Genomic DNA, 8427 nt, shown 5'->3' with positions numbered 1-8427 from the left:
CAGGATAACTTCCATCTGGCAAACAAAAATGCATAAAACAAATGTTTTTAATTATGTATTACATATATCATTGTTTAGATATTCTTGTGCTATTTGCTGTAAGCAATCTTTTATAGGAGTTGAAAAGTTGGAAAAATTATTGCATCATGCGTATGACCAAAACTGTGCATCCAGTCTTCAATGATATTTTGTCACGTGTAAATTGGCAGATCCATTGAAAAAAAAATAAATGTATACTCTGACTTGTCATTTGGCTCGAACCAGCCTAAAAATTCGGAAGGAATATAGGCTTCTGAAGGAATATGGTGTGTTGTTTAAAAACTATGTGCACTTTCAAAAAATTGGCACATTGTTTAAAGTTTGGCACGTTGTTTTATTTTCTATCAAATAGCTAGGGTTTTGCTTGTGACCGAAAAGTTTTCTTGCAGTTCTTCGATTAGGGTTAAGATGATAACCCTGTATTATGTGTGAACACCACAAAATAGTACAGTGATAAGAAGTTTGAAATGGAGATGAATTTAGCTACATTTAAAATATTGACATTAGTTTATATTTGGTTGCTTTCTTTTGTGATTCAAATCAATGATATTATGTTACTTTTTTAGCATTTTTTTGTGATGACTTTGTGGTGTTATCTGATAGTTATTCTGATGGTGATATTTTTTGTGGTATTAACTGTTATTGTTGACTTTTTGTATTGTGTTGATTTTGTGGTGGTATTGTGATCTTATTTTGATAGTATTGTCATATTATTCTGGTGGTATTGTAGTAGTTTGTGATTTTATTAGAATGATATTGTGGTTGTATTGAGGTGAGATTGTGGTTGTACTGAGGTGGAATTGTGGTTGTATTTTGTTGCGATTGTGATAGTTTTGTGGTGGGATTATGGAGGAATTGTGACGATTTAGTGGTGATATTAAGGTGATTTAGTGGTGATATTATCATATTATTTTTTGTGGTATTGTAGTAGTCTGTGATTTTATTGAAGTGGTATTGAGGTTTTATTGAGGAGGGACTCATGTTCTATTTTGTTCATATTGTTGTATTTTTGTGGTGTTATTGTGATTATATTGTGTTTGTATTTTGATGGTATTATGGTTTTATTGTGGTGCTATTATGGTGTTATTTTGGTTGTATTGAGGTGGGATTGAGGTTGTATTTTGTTCATATTCTGTTAGTTTTGTGGTGTTTAGGTGGTGTTATTGGGGAGGTGTTGTGGTGATTTTATGATAATATTAAAGTATTTTGTGGTGGTATTGTCATATTATTCAAGTGGTAATGTAATAATTCGTGGTGTTATTGGAGTGGTATTGTGGTTGTATTGAGATAAGATTGAGGTTGTACTTTATTCATATTAGAGTGTTATTGTGGTGGTATTGTGATGTTATTGTGGTGTTATATTATTGGTGTTGTTGGAGTTGTATTGTGGTTTTATTGTGGTGGTATTGTGACGATTCTGTATTGGTATTCTACTGGTGTTTTTGTAGTTTTTGTTTATTTTTCTTTTGGGTGTTTTCATGTTATTATGATACTATTTTATGGTATTAGAGTTGTTGGTATTTTTTAGGTTTTGTGTTTATAGTTTAGTGATTTCCATACTTAATCATGTTTAAACTATACTATAAATGTTCAATTTTGTGAGATTAAGGATCTTGGCAATAATCCAATTGCAAATAGATTGCTTAACACCATTGTACACAATGAAAAAGAAACATATGAACTATATTGTGTTTTTTCACATCATATTGAATTTACAGTTCAAAAGGACCACTATAGTTTTTGAATAAATTCGAGAAAAATTAAGTTGAAGGAATTTTTATGTGGTAAAGCTGGTTATAAGAAGGAGTTCAAGTTCACCAACACAGTGGAAGTTAAAAAAAAATAGACACAATGGCTCGTTGTCCAATAATGATTCAATATGAAGTTGATGTTGAACGAAACTAGACAGTTAAAAAATCTATAGAAAGTCATAACCACTCCTTAGCGAAGCTTGGTGATAAGCATCTTCAGTGTTCCTGTAGAGAGATAAGTGAAATCAATGCAGATGTGCTCAAATCAATGAAAAAATCTGGGATTAGGGCTACAGATGCATTTAACTTCCTTTTTACAGAAATTGAGGGAGTAGAGAAACTTGAATTTACGAAGAGAGATGCCTTCAATCTCATTCAAAAAGAGAGAAAATTTAGCACTTAAAATGGTGACACCAATTTTCTATTATAATCGTTCACAAAGAAATAAATTGAGGACAATATGTTTGCGTGGGACTTCCAAATTGATGAGTTTGGTAAGTTAATGAGCTTTTTTGGGAGTGATGACACGTTCAGGCTTGATTATGATTGCTTTAGGGATGTCATTATTTTTTTTATATGTTATAAACTGAATAAATATAATTTATGTCGTGCTCCTTTTGTTGGTGTGAACTATCATTGGCAAAATATTCTCTTTGAAGTTGATTTTTTTAAGACGAGATGATGGATAAACATTTATTTGTAAATGGATGATAAACACCCAATAACAATCCTTACTGATCGGGATCAAGCAATGAAAAGAGTTATATAAGATTCTCCACTACATACACGGAATTGATTATGCCAATGACATATCTACAAGAAATTTCCTTCAAAAGTTCATTATAGTGTGAGTAATAAGACATTCAACGATCTTTTCTACAAATGCATGGTCAAATGCGACTTCGATGAGAAGTTTCAACAAATTTAGGTTGTCATGATTGAGAAAGAAAATCTACACGATAATGTTCAGCTAGATGATTCATACAACATTAGATATAAGTGGTCAATAGCCTTTAATAAAGAAATATTTGAAAGGAGAACCTTATAAACAGAGAGAAGTGAGTCCACAAATAATTTTTGCAATGGTATATCCAAGTCTATTATCTATTATTTTATGGGAGTTGAAAATGTGATGAAAGCATAGAGACAAAATGAAAAAGAAGTAGAATTTTCAAATGTGCTCAATCTGTAATTGGTTTCGTTGCTAAAAGCAACTCAATTTTGAGGCACACAACTTCATTTTATTCAAGGGAGTTGTATTTAATGTTCGAGAAAGAGTTTTCATATGGGTTATATGATCTTGCTATATAATTCTCCAAAAATGGTGCTTTAGAATTTTACGTTAAAAGTTTTGATAATCTGGGGACAGACAAACCTTGGATTGTTAAATTTGAGAATTCTAATTCTGTAATTAATTGCAAATGTAAAAAATTTTAAAATGATGGGGTTATTATGTGCCCACAATCTACGAGTTCTTACTTTAGAAAATATAACCAAGATACTCGAGAAATATCTCATATTGCGATGGTGTATTTATGCTAAAAGGGATATCAATAACTGTTTTAAATATATATCTCTCAAATTGGCACAAATGAGGAATGATTATTCAAGTAGACTCATTTTTTGTACACATGTCCAAAAGTTTTCATATTAAATTAATGCCAAAGCACAAGGAAATGAAGAAGCTAAGCAATACATGTTAGAGTCACTGAAAAAATTATCCATTGATGTTGATGGCATATTAAGTGGGAGAGTATCTCAGTCGAACCAAAAATTGAATAAATAAAATTAATCAATAAGGAATGCAATTTGAAGGGCCTAGCAAAGAGGCGTTCAAAGGGAATATCTAATTCCATATTAAAAAGGTATTGAGAGAAAAATAATAAAGCTAAAATATATATTCTTGTATCCAGGATCAGTTTTATTATATGCATCATTACGTTTCTCTAACATAAATCATGATTTGTAATACATGAAAGTAGAATGAACCTTCATCAAACCAATAACTAGTTGTTGCCCATAGGACACAAATTTGTGTGCAATGTCAGTTGTTTCATGCAGATATATTACGGAAATTGAACATCATTAAATTTTTTTATTGTTACATTTTCCTAAACATTTACTAATGATTACTGCAACATAAAGCAATTGTATATACCCTGTAGTGCACCGCAACCCAAACACATATATATCAACATGATGTTAGATTCCATTGACGAGCACATATTATAACACTAATGAAACATACAAAGCTGAACTTGTTGTTTTGCACAATTTTATAACATTAGATGGGAAACTTATGTGAGATATAATTCATCGTAAATTCTTCAATTTTATAATTTTGTGCACAGATTTGTATGTACTACAATCTTATAAATTTAGCCTTCATTTATTGCAAGAGGGTCTTGAATCATTAATCAGAAATTGGAAATGTTCGGGTTTGCTTTGATCTTTTTTAAAATGGTGTCAAAAGTAGGATTCAAAAAAGAATTTTCAGACATTGTAGATTTTTTATTGTTTCATTTTCAGGCATCTACCACAATCTTATTTAGCTTAGCTTCTTCTTATTCAAAAGATTTCTGTGACAAAAAATAACTTCTTATAGTCAAATCTATTAATGTGAGACAACTATAAGTCAAATCCCTTAGTGTAAAATAAAAAGTAAGGCAATGATACTCTTAAAAAAAGAAGAAGAAAAAAAGAACATATACAATAATAAATGAACTATCAGGGAAGTCAGATTGACTATTAATTATTTTTCTGTTTGAACTTCACCTCTGAATACATTTCTAAATGTTTTTCCAATACCACATATATAATTCTAAGTTGAGAGATGCATAAATATCAATATAACATTAGAATTCATGTATATCAGATATTTATAATAATAATAAAACCAGTTTAAAGCTAACACAGTATCGACTAATCAGTTTAAAATTAGGTATGAAGTATATAACACCAATAGATAAAGTTCATAAACAAATTCAGCTCTAAATTTTGTCATTTCTTCATGTCAGCTCAATTTATTGTTCCAATCAACTTTCTCGATGCCTACTAATGTTTTGTTATAGTTGCAAACAAACATCCGCAACCAATACTATTAGTTTGTTCATGGGTGCCTTTAGCCATAACAACTGGCCATTTTGATGGATTGTGCCCAAAAGCTTTCCCAACATCCTTAGAAAATAGTTTGATATGTAAAGGTCCAGGTTGAATTAAAATGTGTCATACAACAATTTGCTGATCTTCTATTGAATATACTTACAACGCTACAGTGATCATTATGTGCATCTTGTTGGGTATAAAGTCATATAATCTCCACATTTTATCTTTAAAATCCACCACAAAAAAAGTTCAGTGTTGTTTATCCATAGTAGGAATTAATATAATTTGAGCTTTTTTGAAATTTTCTTTTGTAATGTGTTCTACAAATATTAAGTTGTCTTTCTCTTTATATAGCTACATAAAATGACATAAATTTCATCGTGGAAGAAGTATACAAAAAAATGCTATGTTAAATTTACAAGATATAGTTGAACTTGAATAATTACCCAATCCAATGACGATACATATAGTAATGGTCTGTACAATGCTGGTGATTTAATCTTTTTCTTCTCTGTTATAAGTGCAAAAGCATCGACCTGTTCATTTGCAAACCAATCAATTATCAAAATAAAAACAAGAATAGAACAACTAATTACTACATGTTCAACATTAATCATAATATCATCCATGTAGTGTTAATGCATAGCTTACATTAGATTTAAATATAAAAGTATTGCCTGACATAACAGAGAAATTTGAACATATATTGACTTATTACTATATCTCCTACAACACTGATTCATTACTTGTTTCCAGAAAATCTACAACTATCTCAGCCAAATGAGGCTACATAACCAAAAATTAATAATCTTTAATGTCAAGTTAAATATTATGATACACAATACCAAGAGTTATTCTTTTCATAAATTACCTTCGCCACATAATCATCTAAATAAATAATATCTCTCCTATTCTCTTGAAGATCTTCCTCTTCATCGAAGATTATAATACACATAGGCGTCTGGGATTCCATAATATCTTTTATTGTTTACTGCTATGATTGTTGAATATCTGCAAGTAAAATCTCACCCCTAACAGCTGGAGTATCAGTGTTAGTTGATATTTGAACATTTTGTTGAACATCTACAAATTTAGTTTTCTTCTTCTTCAACTCAAATGCAATGTAAGGGGAACTCAATCTTCTTTTTCTCTTATTTAAGGTTTGTCTGTCACAAAGACTTTTCTCTTAAGTTCTTAGTAATTGAATAATTTCTTCAAAACCTTTTTTGACACCTATATATCTTGGTTGCGGAGTGTTATTACCTTGAATGAAAGGGTCCACACCTAATGAAATTAGTGATTGTGGTGTAGAATGAATTTCATGAGCGATGGAGTAGGGCATTTTAATTGGACTAGATTGCTCTTCAATTGAAGGAGCGAGCTGAACATGTTCTTCATTTTTCAAATTCAAAAAAAATTGTAAACTTACAATGATCCATAATTACAATCAAACTTGAATTGGATTTTCCAAAAAGAAAAAAATTATCTAATGAGAGAAAAACATGTTTAGGGTTGAGCTGCTTAAATGAATGATGTATCAAGGTTGAGCTCTAGCTCACACTTGTTGGCCACCACAACTTGCGAGGCCAGACCTTAGGTGCAACAGGAGTAACTGGAGATGTATGCTCATAAAACCAAAGCTATGTAAAAGTTAAATCATAATATGCTTTTTTTAGAAAAAAAAAAGAAATTTTAAACAGTATAAACATCATACTAATCACAAATAGAAAAAAAATCCATTAATATATCCCAATGAATGATTCAAACTTAATTTTGTGACGATAGCATCCACTTGATCTATAAGAAACTCGCAAATGGTAGCAAACCAATTAAAAAAAGAAAAAGAATGTACATTCTCAGCAAAAGTGTAAATCCCAAAGTTGCTCAAAGAAAAAAATAAGTTTGTTAGAAAAAAAACTTTAAAAATAGTTGATCAAAGGTCATAGAATACTCCTGGGATAAAACCTTAACTAGGTCATTTTTTAGATGTATCACAGATAGACCACGAGAGAGAGTTTTATCCCAGCGGACTGGTTCTCCTCTGTTGGGCATGTCTATCAGTATGACAACTTGGTTGGAGTCTAAACTTAAGTGCTTCCCATCCCCCTGAATACCCTGTGTTCAATATCCTAACAATTCATGATGTGTAGTGTTAGGACATTATCGTGCGGATATGGAAGCAGATCGAAAATTAAAGTATATTTAAATCTTTCAGGGTGTTCTTAATTTCATCAAATAGGGTAAGTCTGATCGAATAAATAATAGATCTTACCACAGATGATTGACACCTACAGTTGAACATCCTTGGGTTCAAAAGCCTACAAAAGAAGACAATGCAAATAGAAAAACATTTGTTAATGCCAAATGTATCTATAATAAAACCACTTCAGTAACAAAACATGAATGCAACATCAAAATAACATCAACCCATAATAACAATAATAGAATAACACTAACAGAGATAACACCATAATAACACCACTTTAATACCACAAAATCATCACGATACAACCAAATTAGCACCTTAATAAAATAGGATACAACATAGATATCACCATAATAACACTGAATCAACAACATAATAACATCAAAATATGACCATAATAACGATAAAATGTGTCCAGGATATAACATATATATCATCATAAAAACATCAAATCAATGACATAATAACACCGACATATATCCATAATAATACCAAAATATGTCCATGATACAACATAGATATCATCATAATAACACTGAATCAATGACCTAATAACACCGAAATATGTCCATAACCTAATAACACCGAAATATGTCCATAATAACACCTGAATTTGTGTAGACCAATTAAACCCCTAATAACACCAAAATTTATCCATGATACAATATAGATATCACCATAATAACACTAAATCAACAACAAAATAACACCAAAATATGTCCATAAAAACACCAAAATGTGTCCAAGCAAATTAACACCCTAACAATGTTAAAATAAGTTCAAGATACAACGTAGATATCACCATAATAACAGTGAATCAACAACAGAATAAAACTAAAATATGTCCGGACAAATTAGCACCCTAATGACACCAAAATATGTCTAGGATATAACATACATATCACCATAATAACACTGAATCAACAACATAATAACAGTGTGTTACAACCAAAATGATCATTTTATTAAAATAAAAATTTAATAACACCTAATCAACAACAAAATACCACCAAGTTTCATTTACAATAACACATTCACCACAAGACCACTAAAGTTGAACCAAATTATCACCGTAACAACTCAACCAAAATACAACTGAGATGCCACCATAATAGCACCAAATTAACACCCTACACAATTAAATTAACATCAAACCCCATGCATGAAAACACTAATTCAACATCAGAGTTACACCATATTACTCTCTTAATAGCAACAAATCAACACCAAAATAACATAATATAAACCCTAATAAACAAGCATAATAACATCCAGTATACACCACTAAACAATTAGGATATCACAAGAACAACCAATTAAAACACC

This window comes from Phalaenopsis equestris, unplaced genomic scaffold (assembly GCF_001263595.1).
Source record: "Phalaenopsis equestris unplaced genomic scaffold, ASM126359v1 Scaffold000125, whole genome shotgun sequence".
In the NCBI taxonomy this organism is placed as follows: domain Eukaryota; kingdom Viridiplantae; phylum Streptophyta; class Magnoliopsida; order Asparagales; family Orchidaceae; genus Phalaenopsis; species Phalaenopsis equestris.
Note: the sequence above shows the minus strand (reverse complement) of the source record.